This window comes from Perissodus microlepis, chromosome 14, assembly GCF_051167445.1.
Source record: "Perissodus microlepis isolate ML-2025 ecotype Zambia chromosome 14, ASM5116744v1, whole genome shotgun sequence".
NCBI lineage: Eukaryota > Metazoa > Chordata > Actinopteri > Cichliformes > Cichlidae > Perissodus > Perissodus microlepis.
Genome location: NC_140474.1, coordinates 4,390,899 through 4,408,189, shown reverse-complemented (window position 1 = coordinate 4,408,189; position 17,291 = coordinate 4,390,899). Strand labels below are relative to the sequence as shown.

Here is a 17,291-nt window from a genome sequence, read left to right as displayed (position 1 = left end):
GTTCCAGTAGTCCTGGCATCCTTCTCGATAATGCTGGCCGACGCCGTCGCCATCTTCCTTTGCTTCTCAATAAGAACAGATTTTTTTTTTTTTTTTCCTTTCGAAAATTTTTTGTTGGCACTCAAACATAAAAACCAAACACAGTCATCTCTTAAAATTCAATTTCTACCTAGTTTAAAGGATTGCTTTTTTTTAAAAAAGGGGGCCTGTGCAGGAGCGATGTGCCTCTCTTTTAAAAACAGTTTTTAGGACCCATCCCATCCTTTCAAACTGTCCTGGTGCTCAGAGGGGATCCCCACCCCTTTGCTCCTTCCCACCTGCCTCTCCCGGAGAGCCAGGCCACTGCTGCTTTGACCTTACTGTGTGTGGCACCGACTCCTCCGTCCGAATGGGCACAGAGGCGATTCTTCTTTGTGGCTGCTTCCTAGGCTTGCCGCTTGCAGCACAGGTCTCTTTGATTGTTGCTGCTGCCATTCGGAGAGCAGCCACGGGGGGGATCTGCATGTGCTTGCTTACCAGCAAGTTCCTGGAGGTCCAAATGGCGTCTTTGATGGCGGCGAGAGTAAGCCACTGCTTCTCAAAGTCTTTCCTTTGTGCTTTTGTTCCCTGGCTCACCCCATAGAGCACTAACTGTGCTGTTAGGACCTCCCTTGCTGGTAAGTACGGGAATTGCGAGGAGCCGGCCTTTGCCCACTGGTCTACGGCAGCGCTGCACTCCCAGAGCAGGTGCCTCACCGACTCAGGCGCGCCACAACCAGGTGTCGGGGACACATGGATGTTGCAGACATGCCCCGGGAGTGCATGACGGACCTGACTGGGAGAATCCCATGGGCCACCATCCAGGACAGATCCCGGAGTTTGTTCGAAAGAATGGGATGGTTCACCAAGCGCCACACATCTGTGGCCTCTCCGATTGAGAGGCCGCACACTGGAGTCACAGATTCTCGCTCCTGCACAACAGAAATAAGAGACCGGTGTTTAGTTAAAATGTTCAAGTCTTCATTTTCCAAATTAAAAGAGACTAAAAATGACTTTAACTCAGCATAGGCTGGAGGGAGGCTAAAAGAGACGGGTACTTTAAGATCCACTGGTATCAGTTTCTTCTGTCTTAAGTAGCTCGCCATCCAAAATCTGACCCACGCCTGTGTTTTGGAGTTACTGGAACCAGTGTTGCCAACTCCTCAGTAAGGAAAATCGCTATTGGTTGTCCTAAAAGTCGCTAGAAGTCGCTAAATGACGTCATCACCTAATTTGCATAATTGGTCATGCTAATCTAATTGTAACCTATGTTGTTGGAGAGAGAAATAACATCGTGGAAGAGACATAAAGTGAGTAAAAAACGTCCTAAATGCATTTAGAGTTTATTTAGAACTACAAATTAAATTTCTTTTAGCAATTATTGTTTTTTTTAATGTCACAATTCCAACCCTGCTCCTTTACCCGGGCTTGGACCGGCAAAAGTGACCCGAAATAGGCACTCTGGTGGAGTTACTTTGTGTGTGTGTGTGTGTGTGTTTATAAGTAGTTTTAAACCTTGTGATCTACAAAACAGCCTAAGTGTAAAAGAGTAAAAGAAGAACTGACTGCGTTACAGCACCCGCTGCTTGTTGAGAGTAAAAGCAATACGCGCTTTCACGTCTTTTTTTAGCGACTTTTTTTTTAGAAAAAAAGTCGCTAAGGGGTCTGAAAACTCGCTAAATATAGCGACAAAGTCGCTAAGTTGGCAACACTGACTGGAACGGGCCGTAGCCTGCCTCATGTGGCTGCTGGTATAGAGACTTCCTACAAACAAATACAAGTCTGGAACCCCTTTTCCTCCATTCTCTTTCATTTTCTTCATTGTTCCCCTTCCAAGTCTTTCCCATTTAGAACCCCATAAAAAGTAAAAAATGGCCCGTTCCAGTTCTAAAAGCACTTTTCTGGGTGGGATAAAAACTGAGCTGACTAATAAAAGCAGGGGTAAAATCACTGCTTTGATGATTAAAACCTTGCCCCCCAAAGTCAACGTTCTCAGTCCCCAGTACCCCAGTCGTTGCTTCGCTTTCCCTATAATGTCAGGCCAATTGGTCTTTCCTCCTCCTTCCTTGTCAAACTTAATCCCTAAAATCCTCTGGTCATTTTGTATAACATTCATCTCAAGTCTGGTCAACTCTGTAGCCCCCCATGGTCCATAAAATTGTGCCTGAGTCTTACTCTTGTTAAGCTTTGAAGCTGAAGCCTTCCCAAACCAGTCAGTTACGTCAAAAGTCCTTTTTACTGACGAAAGGTCTGTACATAAAATATTGATGTCATCCATGTACAGAACACATTTTGTTGTTTGTCCGCCACTCCCTGGTATTTCCAACCCATTTATTCCTTTGTCCCTTCTCAAGATCTGCGCCAGTGGTTCTATGCAGATAACATAAAGGAGTGCAGATAACGGACAGCCCTGACGGACACCGCAGTGTAAATCTACCGCTTTTGTCAAGATCCCGTTAACAACAAATCTACTGCCAATCCCCTTATATAGCAGTTTCACCCAAGAGATAAACTGTTCTGGAAACCCCATCTTTTGCAGCACTCTAAAGAGGTACTGGTGCGAGATCCGATCAAAAGCTTTCTCGAAATCTAAATTTAAGACAATTAACCGAATGTTTCTGTCTCTCGCAAAACAGATGGTGTCTCTGATCAATACGAGGCTGTCTGTGATCTTTCTACCTTTAACAGCGCAGGCTTGATCCGGGTGGATTATCTGGCTTAAAACAGGATGCATCCGTGCTGCTAAAAGTTTACTAAAAAGTTTACAGTCGCAATTTAAAAGAGCAATTGATCTCCAGTTTTTTAAGTCAGTCTTGTCTTTGCCTTTATGAATAAGAGTGACTATCCCTATTCTAAAGCTGTCAGGTAGTCTGTCAAGTCGGCTAAATTCTGTAAAAACAGTAAGTAGGTCCGACGCTAAAATGTCCCAAAAGGTCAGGTAAAATTCAATCGGAAGTCCGTCTATTCCTGGGGACTTCCCGCTTTTAAAACTATTGAGACACTGATTAAGTTCAGTTAGTGTAAAGCCTTGACTTAAGAACCCATTATCCTCAACAGTGTAATAGTCTCCACATTAACATTTTTTTCATCATACAACTCTTTGTAATAATCTTCAACCACCTGCATGATGTCCTTGGTATTTTTGACTTTTTGTCCAGTTTTAATACTTAGTTGAGAAATAAAACCAGATTTGCTCATAATTTTCTTGAAGAAATATCTTGTGCATTTTTCACCTTCTTCTCTCTCTTTTTCCCTGCTTCTTAAAATGACGCCCATACTTTTTATGTCTGCAATTTCCTGCATTTCTTCCTTGACTTCTTTGATTTCGTCATTAAAATTGATCTTTGTAGTCGTTTCTGCAGCCCCATCATGCGTCTGTTCTCAGCAGCCTTCTTCCTTTTCCCAGCCTGTCTAAAAAATAACTGTGTCCGTCCTTTAACCATTTCCCACCACAGTGCACGTGTTTCGTAAAAGTCCTGGAGGGTCTGCCACTCAAGATACTGCTCCCTGTACTGACTGACCAGATTCTGGTCCTCCAGCAGGGAGCAGTTGAGTCTCCACAGTCCTCTCCCCATCGTCACACCCGAAGCCAGTGTGATAGTACTGGACAGCATCAAGTGATCGGAAAAGAAAACAGGCGTCAGTCTAGCATCAGTTGGTGAACAGTCTCTCACAAACAGGTAATCGATACGAGAGGCCCTAGAGCCATCACCACTGACCCAGGTGAAGCCCTCCTCCCTGGGATGCATTGCTGTAAAACAGTCAGTAAGTTTAAAATCTCTAACCATCCCCTGCAAAAAAAGTGACGTCTTATCAACTTTAAAATCTTGCCTGGCTCGTTTCCTATCCTTTCTGCTTAAAACACAGTTAAAATCTCCCCCAACCACTGAAGGCACCCTCCCAAGCATGTGGGGCTGCAGTTCCTCTAAAAGGTCATACCTTTCATGCTTGTCATTAAACCCATAAATATTTAAGAGGTTAAAATCCTTTCCCATAAAAGTCAAATTTACTAAAAGCGCTCTTCCTTCTCTCACCACAGTGCTCCCCTTTACCAGAACAAGAGGGTTTTGGATTAAAATGGCCACTCCATCATTTTTATTTTCATTTGACCCACTCCATATTGATGGTTGTGGCCACATGTCCTGCCACTGGGTATATGCTTTTGAAAAAGGTATTGCACATTCCTGAATTAAAATCACATCTGACGTTATGGTATTTAAAAAGGATAAAACACTCTGGGCTCTCATTTTGGTCTTAACACTTCTAACATTAATAGTTGAGAAGGTGAGAGCCATGAGTAATGATAAAAAGGACAAGCTGACCATTTTTAGAGGTTAAAAGGAGTTGATTCTCATCAAGAGAAGACTTAACCCAAGCTTCGGGGATCTTAAAATCAGTTTATTTCTAGTGAACAGAGCTCTTCCTTCACCTCGCATGGTTCGGGAGGAAGGGTAGGCGCTCTATTCCCCTTACGGCCTCTGCTGCAACGCTGCATTTACCATACGGTCCTTGGGGGTTGATTGCAGAACTATATTGAGAAAGGAGACCTCATTTGGTGAGTCGGGGGGGAAAATCCTGGAGTCTCCCCCAGAGGAACTCTCTGAAGGTGCTTCAAGTCTTCCCCTCTTTCCTGAGACAATTGTCCCAGAAGACAACTCTGATGCCGTCCTCTTTGCCAGCTGGGCATCAGGGAGGGGCTGATCCTGAGTACTGTCAATTGAAATGCTTTCATCTTCTTGTGCTCCACTCTCAACCTGCCTGCCCTCCCCCTCCTCTGAGGTTTCTGGTTGGGCAGGCATTTCATGCCCCTCCCCATTTCCCGCCTCCCCCTGTTCATCTCCTCCATTCACAAGCTTTGGCGGGAAATTCAAATTTTCAAGCCCAGCTGCATCAATTAGTTCTTCCTCATTGCCTATTTCGTTCAGGTTTTGCTCTTTTGTCGGTTGTTTTTCCTTAAGTTTATTTGCAAATGACCTAGGGCAGTTTCTGAAGAGATGGTCCTCTCCTCCACACAGATTACACTTGCGGTTATTTCTACATTCAGTAAAAGTATGCCCTCTTTCTTTACATTTTCCACAAATGATTACCTCACATGCTTCTACCAAGTGCCCATGCTTCCCACACCTCCGGCAGAGCTTTGGTTGCCCCTGGTAATGAATGTAGCCTCTGTTGTCCCCCAGAACTATCATGGATAGGAGATGTTTCAGGCCCCGAAACCCATGGAGGTCTTCCCATTGTTGTATGGGGACCTTCCATGCGCAGTTCCAGATTCCATCTACATCCCTCACCTTCATAGCCTGGCCTTTCACAGTGCAGTATCTTCCCAGCCACAAGCAAATGTCTTCAGCATTAACAGTTTCATTGAACATTCTAACAATCACCGTTTTCAAGGTGTTCTCAGTCAGTCTCTCAACATTAAATGCTTCAAATTGAGGTTTCACATTCTCATACCTTATCCAAAAATCTTTTAGCAATGCGCTTGAACAAAAACTCACGTCAAATCCTTTGTTGAAAGGGAAGGTCAGGATACAGTTCAGGTCATTTGGTGAAAACTTCAGCACTTGCTGAATCATCTTCCTGGAAAAGTCCAATCTAGACATCTTTGGCAATTCTCCTAATTTTCCATTTAAGATAAAACACACACTGTGGTGCCTCCGCATGCCGGCATGGTTGGCCGCCATGGTGGAGGCACCACAAAGCTAACAAGTGTCCTTAAAACAGTAAAAGATTAGAACACAACAAAAAATACTTTCCAAAACACAAATACCAACGACACTTACCTTTAAAAGTGGGAGAAAGCAATGTTTTAGCTACTGCAAGCTAAAACAGGCACACTCCACACACCCAAAGGAGGCGATCGCAATCTTAGCCAAAAGGCCGAGAAGCGATGGCCTCCTGCAGGTTCCTGGCTGAGCCGCCTTCTCGGGACACTTCTCGCTTGTGACGGTGCGCTCTTTCACTTGGCTCACAGGGAGGGAGCCGCTTCAAATCTCCGCCCACCCACAGTACCTCAGAGGCCTGCGGAGCTCCCTGGAACTGCGCGCTTTCTTCTATTTCTTCTTTTGAACAACGAGGAGAGGGCCCAGCCAGACGGCAGACCCTGCCAAAAATAGGTGCAACTCCTTAGCCTCACTCTCCACGGAAGTCTTTAGTAAAAGGCGAAAGACTTCTACGTTTTGAAGAGAAGCCAGAATGTGTGTTTCCTTGGCCTCGCCGGAAGCCGCAGTGACTCCTCGTCCCGGCTTCCGGCGTCACGGTAGGCCCTGTTTGCTTGGCTGAAGGGGCAGATCTCAGGCCCCGCCTGCTCTGCTCCAGAGTTCCACTTTGACAGGAGAGGGGTGACTGGAGAGGAGCACGTTCGCGGCTTCAGGCTGCTTTCTGGCTCTTGGCTTGGCAGACCTTACTTTGTTTGGCTTTTTTGCTTTTGCACAAAGTCAGCAAAGGAGGCACCGTTCCCGGAGGCGCTGCAATACCGGGTCGATGCGTGGAGCGAACGGAGCGAGCCCCTTATTCGGCTCCCTGTTCTAAAAAATGCGTTTAATACGTTGCCCCAGAATCGGGGGCGTATCAGATATTAAACTGATAAGAACAGATTTTTTTTTTTTTCCTTTTTTTATTTTCAAAAAACAGAATATCGCATACATGTACATTGTAAAACCTCACAAAGGATAAACCCATTCTAAACAAAACGAGACATTTTCTCTCTCCATTGATCAAAATGTTCAGAAGTCCTTTCTACGAGTACTGTGGCATCTTAATAGCAAAATAACAAGTCATAAAGAGGAAAAACACACGTTCCATTGCACAGTCATACCAAAGTTACATCACATCTTCTAAATTGGCATAAAAACCCCATTACTTTATTTTCCAATCCTTTTCTCAACTCAATACTAGTCTTACCATGTGTTGCTCTCAACGTAACGAACAAGACAAAACAAAAAACTTTCCTTCTTAGGCCTCTAAATTAAGTGGCTTCTAAGGAATGTCTTTCCATCTGTCTTTGATTGTATCCCACCCCCATTTCAATTTCTCCAGCAGCCGCACTTTTTCTATTTCCTTCTCTACCAATCTACATACACTCTTGGCTGTCCATTTGTATGACCCCAAAATATACCCTTGCCGGGCCTTCCACAAATATAGTTTTACCAAGGACACTAATAACAAAGACTTTCCTTTTCGGTTACTTCCCTTCTCCCATCCCGTAAGGAACATTACTTCATCATACGAAATCCCTTTTAAACAAACATACTGCTTCTGCATTTCACCCCACACTTCCCCCGCAAAGGGGCATCCCCACATTACATGCTCTATTGTTTCTTCTGTTTGACATGTGCTTCTCGGACAGTTCTTATTATCACATAATCTATGTGCATGCATTATTGATCTTACCGGTATTTTTTTATGCAGCAGCAGCCAGTTAAAATCCCTGCAGCCGTTGCTCAGTCCCTTCTCCTGAGCTCGTATCCACACCTCCTCCTGCACCCATGTATTTTGGGTGTGTATTTTCTGCACCATGGCTCTATACAATTTTTTATGATTCAACATGAGGTCTTTATCCTTATATTCCTGATGCTTCTCCCGCCATTTAATCATCCTTGAAAAATAGTCTGGTCTGCTTTCCGCCCTTGGCACCCTGTTATCCCACTCGATCAATTATCTCATGGGACCGGATAACCAAAAGCGGATCAAGACTTGGCATTTATGTACATTGGACCTATTCAATAAGTTACATATATTGCTGTAATACATCACGTCCAATTTCAAGGGGATGTATGGGACATCCCTCCCACCTTTTGGTATTGTCTGATACATAATTGTTCTTTTTACATATTCATACCCCCCCCCCCCCAAATTAATTTGGAAATTCCCTGTGTTAATTTCTTCCTGTAAGTCTGTGGTATTGGGAAAACATATGCCAAATGCAATAGGGCAGGTAAAATGTCAGCTTTTACGGCCAGTACTTTGCCAGTTATAGTAAGCTTTCTTTTAGACCACATCCCCAATTTCTTTGAGATCTTCGCTATCTTCAAATCCCAGTTATAATTTGCATCCCCCCCTGGATTTCCAAAATCAATGCCCTTCATGGGCCCTTCACACAAAGAAAGCCCGCAAAGCGTCTCTCTCCTGCCTGCCCATCGTCCCAAAAATTTATATTTTGATTTCTTCTTATTGACCTTTGACCCCGCAGCGCTCTCAAAGGTCTGTATTGTTCGCATCATCTTCCTCACACTTCCATCATCTTCCAAGTAAAGAACTATGTCGTCAGCGTACTGGGAGATCTTCAACACCTCCCCCCCTGGCAAGGGCACTCCTCTAATTTTCTCGTTTCCTCTTATTGCACATGCTAAAGGTTCTACATATATAACATAGAGTAGGGCGGACAGGGGGCAACCCTGCCGTAGCCCTCTCGTTTGTTGTACTTCCTCTGTTAAGTGTCCATTTATCTTTATCTTGCAGATTATGTCAGTATACATCATACTTATCCAATTCAAAATTTTTTCTCCTATATCAAAAGTTCTCATCACCCTCCATAAGAAATCATGATTGACCCTATCAAAAGCTTTTTCCTGATCAAGTGTTACGCATATTGTTGTCAAGTTCCTCTCTTCGATATATGTAAGCACATCTCTATGTAGTTGTAAGTTCCAACCAATCTGCCTGCCCTTTACCCCACATGTCTGGTCTGCATTAATAATAGCAGGCAAGACTCGGGCCAGGCGTCTTGCTAGAGTTCGACTCAAAATTTTGTAGTCCACACAGACCATTGAAAGAGGCCTATAATTTGAAAGCGCAGCAGGTGAGCCTTTCTTATGTAGTAAACTTATCACACCCGTCCTCATACTCTTTGGCATTCTACCCGTTTCACACATTTCATCAAATACCTCCAACAAGTGGTCTCCGATGAGATCCCAAAAGGTGATGTAAAACTCCTTTGTGAGTCCATCTATCCCAGGTACCTTGTTATTCTTCATTGTCTTTATCGCCTCGTATAGTTCGTGGTTTGTTACGCTCCTTTCCAGAAGCTTCCTTGCGTCCTCTGGTAACCTCTCTTTCAGAAAACCTAAAACCATTTCTTGAGCCCCTCTATCTACTTCTTCCACACCAAACAATGAACTGTAGTACTCCTCTACCAACTTCAAAATATTATCCCATCCAGTAACCGATTTCCCTTCCCTTTTCAGTTCCATAATTGCCCCTTTTTCCTCTCTCTTTTTCATTTGAGCAAAAAAATAGGCCGAGCACTTCTCCTGTTGCATATACTCCTCCTGCATAAATTTAAACATTCTTGTTTTCGCCCTCTCCTGAAACAAAGCCTCCTGTTCCTTTAATAATATATTCAGTTCCTCGCTCTCTTCCCAATTTTTTTCCTTATTCCTCTGAGCTTCTATCCCTGCAATCTTTTCCTGAAGATTGTTAAAACCCTCTTTAGAAGCCTGCGCTCTCTGTGTACTATAAGCAATTGAAAAAATTTTTATTTTCTTTTTTGTTTCTTCCCACCACCTCCCTCTGTTTTCGTACAAACCTTTCAGATCCACCCAATTTCCAAAAGTTCCTCTAAATCTTTCCCTATACTCATGTTCTGTCAGAATATCATTGTTCAATTTCCAATAAGCCTTACCAAAAGTCGCTTCTCCAAAACTTACCGTTGCCCAAATTGCTTTGTGATCTGTGAAGGGGGCAGGAATTGTCCCCCCTCCTGTTACCTTTTCCTTATCTCCTACCAATATATAATCCAATCTGCTCTTCATTCCCCGACTATTTTCCCATGTGTGATCAACCCGTTTGCCTAATATCTTTCCCATCGTATCCACCAGTCTATACTTAGTCATAAAATCTCTAAGCAAAGGCGATCCACCATCCTTATCTAGCGAGCAGTTTAAGTCTCCTCCCACAATGGTCACCTTACTTGTCATAAAGCAAATGTCCAGCCCAGCGAATAGTTCTCTGCGGGCCCGTGGTTCTGCATGTGCATAAATATTGACCGCGCGACAGTGAAGTCCAGCTTTCTTGATGTCCACCACCAATACTCTGCCTTGAATTACAGAAAAGGTGTCTATAATTTTGATACTTTTCCTCCCGCACAGGACTCCCACCCCTGATCCGTATACACTCCCCACGCTCCATACTGCTTCACCTCCTCCCCACTCCTCGGTGAAAAGGAGTACGTCGCCTTCATCTCTTAAGTGTGCTTCCTGAACCATGCATATATCGAAATCACACACTGTCAAAAATTCATATACCGCTCTCCTTTTCCAGAAATTCCTCAATCCTCTAACATTTATAGACATTATTTTAATTTCACCCATTCGGCTTATAAGAGGATCAAGGAAAGACCAGTTTCCAAAAACGTACTCGCTGACCCAAACAGTGGCATAAGTTCACAGGATATAGCACCCCGCGGGGCCAGAGGAGCTTGCGCCACAAAGTAAGAGTGAGCACAGCCCTTCTTTCCCTCTGCTTTGCCGTTCATGGTGTAGACTGCATCCCCAAGCTTTCTTGGGAAAATAATGATCGTATTGTAAATTTATCCAAAACACCTTCGGTCTCACTTCCATCTTCCGTTTCGTTTTCGCTCATCGTGGCGCTCAAAGGAGTGTGCATGCACTCAGTTTGGGTCCCTTTCGGTGCGTGCCCTTCCGCCTCGCTGGTCGAAGGCTCCGCACCTACCTCTTTCCCATCTCCCCCCTCCGGGGTAGTGGTCGGGTCCCATCTCCTCCTTCTTTTTGCAGTCTTCCTCCCTGTTCTCTTAACCACTTTCCAAGGCTGCTCTGCGGACTCTATGTCCTCACCCTTTCCTTTCCCTCCATCCACGTTGCTCCCCTCAGCCTCCAGTAGGGGGCCCTTCGTCCTCTTCTCTACCTCCTCCTCTGTCTCATCAGTCTTATTCTCTTCACCTGTCCGTGATTCCAAATCCACCACAGGTGCTCTCGCAGCTTCATTCCTGCTATCCTTTTCTTGCCCCAGAAAACCCTTTACTACCGCCGCATAGGGTCTGGGCTTCATGCAATCTCGTGCCATGTGTTCTTCAGACCCGCATAAGTGGCACCTCTTTGGTTCTGTGCAATCTCTTGTACTGTGGCCCATGCCATTACAGCTTCGGCCCCTCACCTGGTCGCAGTGCTCAACGTCATGTCCTTTGCCACCACATTTCCTACAACTCAAGGGTTGGCCCGCATAAATAAGGAATCCTCTATCGGCACCGATAGAGAAAACCGCAGGCGGGTGTCGGAGACCGTCCTCGCTGTTTAAGTCTTCTTGTAATTTTATCCGGAATTGTCTCTTGCCTGTCCATATACTTAATCCATCTTTTATCATTCTTACCCCTGGAAACACTTTGACGTGCCTTTCCAGGAAGCACCTTATGGTCTCTTCCGATACCCACGGATTGTACATGTGTACAGTTAAGATTCTGTAATCACTTCTGTACAGTGGGGTCACCGCGTAGCTTTTTAGGTCTTCGCTTACCGCTGTGTTGGCTTTCCATCTCGCGTCCTCCGCTCTCTCTGTGGTAGTTAGCGTCATGTCATAATATTTCTTAGCTGTGCTCTGTTGTAGGCAATAGATCTCTTCTGGCTGTATGTTGAGAGCGTCAAAGAGGATTCTTCTCCCAAAAGTTATCCGATCCTGGAAAGCAGTGTCTTTGTCGATCAAATCAAAACGTAATGTATTCTTCATTCCCCTCCTTCTGTCCGTCTCTTCTCCATAACTGGCCGACGCAGTCGCCATATTGCTTCTCGATAAGAACAGATACTACACATGATCTTTGCCAAAAGGCCGAGAAGCGATGGCCTCCTGCAGGTTCCTGGCTGAGCCGCCTTCTCGGGACACTTCTCGCTTGTGACGGTGCGCTCTTTCACTTGGCTCACAGGGAGGGAGCCGCTTCAAATCTCCGCCCACCCACAGTACCTCAGAGGCCTGCGGAGCTCCCTGGAACTGCGTGCTTTCTTCTATTTCTTCTTTTGAACAACGAGGAGAGAGCCCAGCCAGACCCTGCCAAAAATAGGTGCAACTCCTTAGCCTCACTCTCCACGGAAGTCTTTAGTAAAAGGCGAAAGACTTGTACGTTTTGAAGAGAAGCCAGAGTGTGTGTTTCTTTGGCCTCGCATGAAGCCGCAGTGACTCCTCGTCCCGGCTTCCGGCGTCACGGTAGGCCCTGTTTGCTTGGCTGAAGGGGCAGATCTCAGGCCCCGCCTGCTCTGCTCCAGAGTTCCACTTTGACAGGAGAGGGGTGACTGGAGAGGAGCACGTTCGCGGCTTCAGGTTGGTTTTTGGCTCTTGGCTTGGCAGACCTTACTTTGTTTGGCTTTCTTGCTTTTGCACAAAGTCAGCAAAGGGGGCACCGTACCCGGAGGCGCTGCAATACCGGGTCGATGCGTGGAGCGAACGGAGCGAGCCCCTTATTCGGCTCCCTGTTCTAAAAATGCGTTTAATACGTTGCCCCCGAATCGGGGGCGTATCAGATATTAAACTGATAAGAACAGATTTTCTTTTTCTTTATTTGCTTTCCAAAACATTTCCATACTTTACATTTACATTTCACATTTCTCATACATCTTAAGATATTACTTTCCAAATCATTGTCATACCTTCATTTCTTTACTCCTAAATAAACATTCTACAGAAAGAAAAGAGAAGTTGATCAACAAGAAAATCCCACAAAATGAAAGACCAGAAACCGAAGAAACAATCGCGTTTCTATTATCTTGCTCCTTATCACTTACCACCTTTTTTTTGGTGGTTTTAAAAAGGTGATTTTCCACCTATCCTTAATTGTATCACTTCCCCACTTTTCTAATTCGTGCCAGTATATACTTTCAAATTCTTTCTCTATTGCCTTAACTGTTCCTATCTCTCCCCATTTATACACTCCAGTTATATGTCCCTGCCTTGCTTTCCATAATTTAAGTTTTACAATTGATATCAGCATACAAATTATTTTGTTTTGTTCTTTTCCCACTCCTTTAACCCCAAACGAAGTGATTTCATCATATGTCACATTCTCCAAGCACTTATAACTCTCTTTCACCCCATCCCACACCTTTCTTGCATATTCACATCCCCATAATACATGTTCAATTGTTTCATCTTCCATACAGTTTTTCCGTGGACAGACTTTTTGCTTCCCCAAATTGTGGGCATACATCGTGACCCTGACTGGTAGCCTTCTATGCAAGTGCAACCAATTAAAATCTTTAAGCCCGTTCTTAAAACTCTTGTCCTGGGCCCGTACCCACACTTCAGAGCTCACCATTACTGGATTGACATTTAGTTTCTGTACCAGTTTCCTATATAGTAACTTATGATTTATCACTGTATCCTCATCTTTACATTCCGTATATCTCCTCCCCCACTTTACCATTCGCTGGAAGTACTCCGGCCTAGTCTCAGCTTTAGGGCCTTTATTATCCCACCCTATTAGAAACCGGTATGGTATGGACAGCCAAAACCATATCAGGATTTGGCATTTGTGTATATATGTCTTTTTCAGGAGTATACATACATTGCTATAAAATATTGCATCCAGCTTCAGAGGAACGTTTGGCACATCCCTCCCTCCATCTGCTATTTCCTGATGCATTAGCGCCCTTTTCACATATTCATAGCCCCCCCATATGAAATTAAATATTCCCCTCATTAGTTGAGCTCTATACTTCTGCGGCATCGGAAAGACGTAGGCCAAATGTAGCAGCTTTGGCAATACATCGGCCTTTACAACCAACACTTTCCCTGAAACGGAAAGTTTTCTTGCCTTCCATAATCCCAGGTTTTTTTCGACTGCAGTCATCTTCTTTTTCCAATTACACAATGCATCCCCCTCCCCATTCCCAAAAGAAATTCCTAATACGTCCATAGGGCCTTCACACAACATAAAATCACAGATCTTGTCCTTCCTCCCCTCCCACTTCCCAAGGTATTTGTACCTAGTCTTCTCCTTGTTTATTCTCGATCCAGTTGCTTTTTCATAATCATATAGAAGGTCTATCACTCCCCTTAAGCTTTCATCATCTGCCAAGTATAATATTGTGTCATCCGCGTATTGTGATATTTTTAAGCTCTCGCCCCGGGGCAGCGTAATCCCTTTAACAGCGTGGCTCCCCCTTATTGCACAAGCCAGGGGTTCTGCGTACAAAACGAACAGCACCACAGAGAGCGGGCACCCTTGCCGCAATCCTCTTGTTTGTTGCACTTTATCCGTTAAATGCCCATTAATTTTGATTTTTGAATTTATGCCCTTATATAAAACCTTTACCCATTTTGTAATGACTCCTCCTAGACCCAGCCCCTCCATAACCTTCCACAAAAAAGCGTGGTCTACTCTATCGAAAGCTTTCTGCTGATCCAGGCTAACACATATTGCAGCAATGTTTCTCTCCTTTACATATGCGAGTACATCCCTGTGTAGATGTAAGTTCCATGTGATTTGCCTCTCCTGTACCCCACAAGTTTGGTCCATTTCCACTATGTGTGACATGACTCCTGCTAGCCTATTCGCCAGAACCTTACTCAGTACTTTATAGTCCACGCACAGCATAGTTAGTGGCCTGTAATTGTCTAGTTGGTTCGGGTTTCCTTTCTTAAACAGAATAGTCACCACTCCCGTTTTCATGCTTTCCGGCATCTCTCCTTCCTCCATGATTTCCTTAAAAACCTCCAAAAGGTGGATCCCCACCATATCCCAAAACGCCACGTAAAATTCTTTTGTTAGGCCGTCTATACCGGGCACCTTATTGGCCTTCATTGCCGTTACCACATTATACACCTCCCCTACTGTCAATTCCCCCCCCAGCTTGCCATTTTCTTCTTCGGGTAGCCTTCTCCTAAGCGATCTTATAAAAACCTCCCCCTTCCCCTCATCCAAGCTCTCCTTTGTAAACAATTTTCCATAATATTCTTCCACCGTTCTTAACAAATCATCTTTCCCCCTTATCACCTTTCCATCCCTCTCCAGTTCCGTTATAACCCCCCTCTTATCCCTAGTCTTCATTTTGCTAAAAAAGTATGAGGAGCATTTCTCATTCTCCTCATACTCTTCCTGTTTTAATTTATATATTACGGCCCTCGCTTTCCTCTCAAGTAATTCCTCCTGTCTCATTTTTAAATTTTCCAAGTACCCTTCCTTTTTAATTTCCCTTCCCCTATTTTCCATAACATAGATTTTTTCTATTTCTTTTTGTATTGTGTCGAACTCTTTCTTTCGGACTTTTGCCCTCTCTGTACAATATTCGACCGTAAACTTTTTGATTTTTTTCTTTATGTCCTCCCACCAAACCACGTTGTTACTGTATAAGCTTTTCATCTCGGCCCATATCGGGAAGATTTTCATGAAGCCTTCCCTATAGGCTTTCTCTGCGAGGACGTCGTTGTTAAACTTCCAATACCCTTTTCCAAAGTCTGGCCCTACTATCTCGAGCTCCACATCAACTGCTTGATGATCTGTGAAGAGGGCCGGTATTGTTTTTCCCTCTATTATTTTGCACTTTTTTTCTACTAAAATGTAATCTAACCTACTCTTCACCCCCCTTGTGTTCTTCCAAGTATACCCCACTTGCTTTCCCAGTAACTTCCCCATTACGTCAATTAATCCATATTTCTTAATGAAGGTCCTAAAGGGGCGGGAAAACTTTTCCCTTTCCAAAGAGCAATTAAAATCCCCTCCCACAATAATATCTTTCCTAGTCAAAAAACAAGTATCCATTTTTTGGAAAAGGTCCTTACGTAGCCCGTGCTCCACCTGTGCATATACATTTATTATCCGGCATTGAGTCCCATTTTTATCGATATCCACCACCATTACCCTTCCTTGTATTACAGTAAAGCTCTCAATTATCCGAATATCTTTATCCCCACATAACACCCCAACTCCAGTCCCATGTACCCCCCCAATGCTCCAAGAAGCTTCCCCTCCCCTCCATTCCTCAGTAAACAAAGCAACATCCCTCTCATCTCTCAGATGAGCTTCCTGGACCAAACAAACATCGAAATTGTAGCTCAATAAAAATTCATAAACAATTTTTCTCTTTTGGGCACTTTTTAGCCCCCTAACATTCAGGGTAATTATCCGTATTTTCCCCATACCATAAACAAAAAGCAAGTGGAGCACTAAGGGCAAAAAAAATAAATAAATAAATAAAGAGAAAAAAAATTACAATGAGTCTCTTGGTATATTTTACCTCCTCTCTTGGATTCTTTAACTATCCATATTGACGTGTAACAAAAGGTCTTTTATGAAAGAGTCCTCTGACTTTTCTTCGCTCTCACCTTCCTCTTCCATATCTCCATCGCTTGTCACATCACTTAGGGGGGTATGCATGCACTCAGTCTGTGTTCCCCTCAACACATACCCCTCCACATTTCCACCTTCCTCCAAAACCTCCTCCCTAATATCCTGATCTCTTAGCTTACCATCTTCAGAGAAAGCGGCTGGACTCACCTTTCTCCTCCTTTTAGCAGACTTTCTCCGTGGTTTTCCGACCACTTCCCAACATTTTTGGGGTTCCTTCCCCTGCTGTACTTTCTCACCATCTTGCTCAAGACTCCTCTCTCCCTTCTCCTCACGTCGCTCCGTCCCCTCCTCCACACTTTCCACTTTGTCCTCGTTAGCCTGATTTCCAGCAGCTGGTAGCGGCTCCTGTGGCCTTGCTCCTACACCAGAGTCTATTTCCTCTTCGCTACGTTCTTCCCCAATAAGTCCAGTCTTTACCACGGCTGAATAAGGCCGTGGCTTAGTACAATCTCTCGCCATGTGCGCATCCGAGTCACATAAGTGACATCTTCTGGGCTCCTTGCAGTCCCTCGTAATATGTCCAAGCTTGCCGCAACTCCTACACCTCACCTGGTCGCATTGTTCCACATTATGTCCAACACTCCCACATTTCCTACATGCTTGGGGCTGCCCTGCGTAAACAAGGAAGCCTCTGTCCGCTCCAATAGAAAAGACTGCAGGTGGGTGGCAATATCCATCTTCACTGTTCATATCCGCACTCAATTTGATGCGAAATTGTCTCTTTCCGGTCCATATGCCCAGACCGTCCTTTATCTTTCGTACTCCTGGGAGAACAGTAACGTATCTCCCTAGAAAGTACCTGATAGTCTCTTCCGTGACCCATGGGTTATACATATGTATCGTTAAAATTCTGTAATCATTGCGATACAAAGGGGTCACCATATATCTCCGCAGTTCTTTATCTTCTTCCACAATGCTCTTCCTTCTCACTTCTTCCGCGTATTCTCCTGTACAGAATGTCACATCATAGTGCTTACTTGCGGTGCTC

General features: G+C 44.4%; 4 non-coding genes and 2 pseudogenes across 4 annotated transcripts; all 6 read right to left on the bottom strand.

The window, feature by feature from the left end:
- Positions 1 to 265: 265 nt before the first annotated feature.
- Positions 266 to 5,387, bottom strand: LOC146373235 (uncharacterized; annotated as a pseudogene).
- A 714-nt stretch (positions 5,388 to 6,101) lies between these two features.
- LOC146373234 (U5 spliceosomal RNA) lies at positions 6,102 to 6,214 on the bottom strand. The gene has a single exon (XR_014802431.1). It is a non-coding gene; the product is annotated as a U5 spliceosomal RNA (small nuclear RNA).
- Positions 6,215 to 6,457: 243 nt separating this feature from the next.
- On the bottom strand, positions 6,458 to 6,651 carry LOC146373233 (U2 spliceosomal RNA). The gene has a single exon (XR_014802602.1). It is a non-coding gene; the product is annotated as a U2 spliceosomal RNA (small nuclear RNA).
- Positions 6,652 to 11,628: 4,977 nt separating this feature from the next.
- LOC146373232 (U2 spliceosomal RNA) lies at positions 11,629 to 11,805 on the bottom strand (annotated as a pseudogene).
- A 188-nt stretch (positions 11,806 to 11,993) lies between these two features.
- On the bottom strand, positions 11,994 to 12,105 carry LOC146373231 (U5 spliceosomal RNA). Its single transcript, XR_014802550.1, has one exon. It is a non-coding gene; the product is annotated as a U5 spliceosomal RNA (small nuclear RNA).
- Positions 12,106 to 12,348: 243 nt separating this feature from the next.
- Positions 12,349 to 12,533, bottom strand: LOC146373230 (U2 spliceosomal RNA). Its single transcript, XR_014802597.1, has one exon. It is a non-coding gene; the product is annotated as a U2 spliceosomal RNA (small nuclear RNA).
- Positions 12,534 to 17,291: the final 4,758 nt, after the last annotated feature.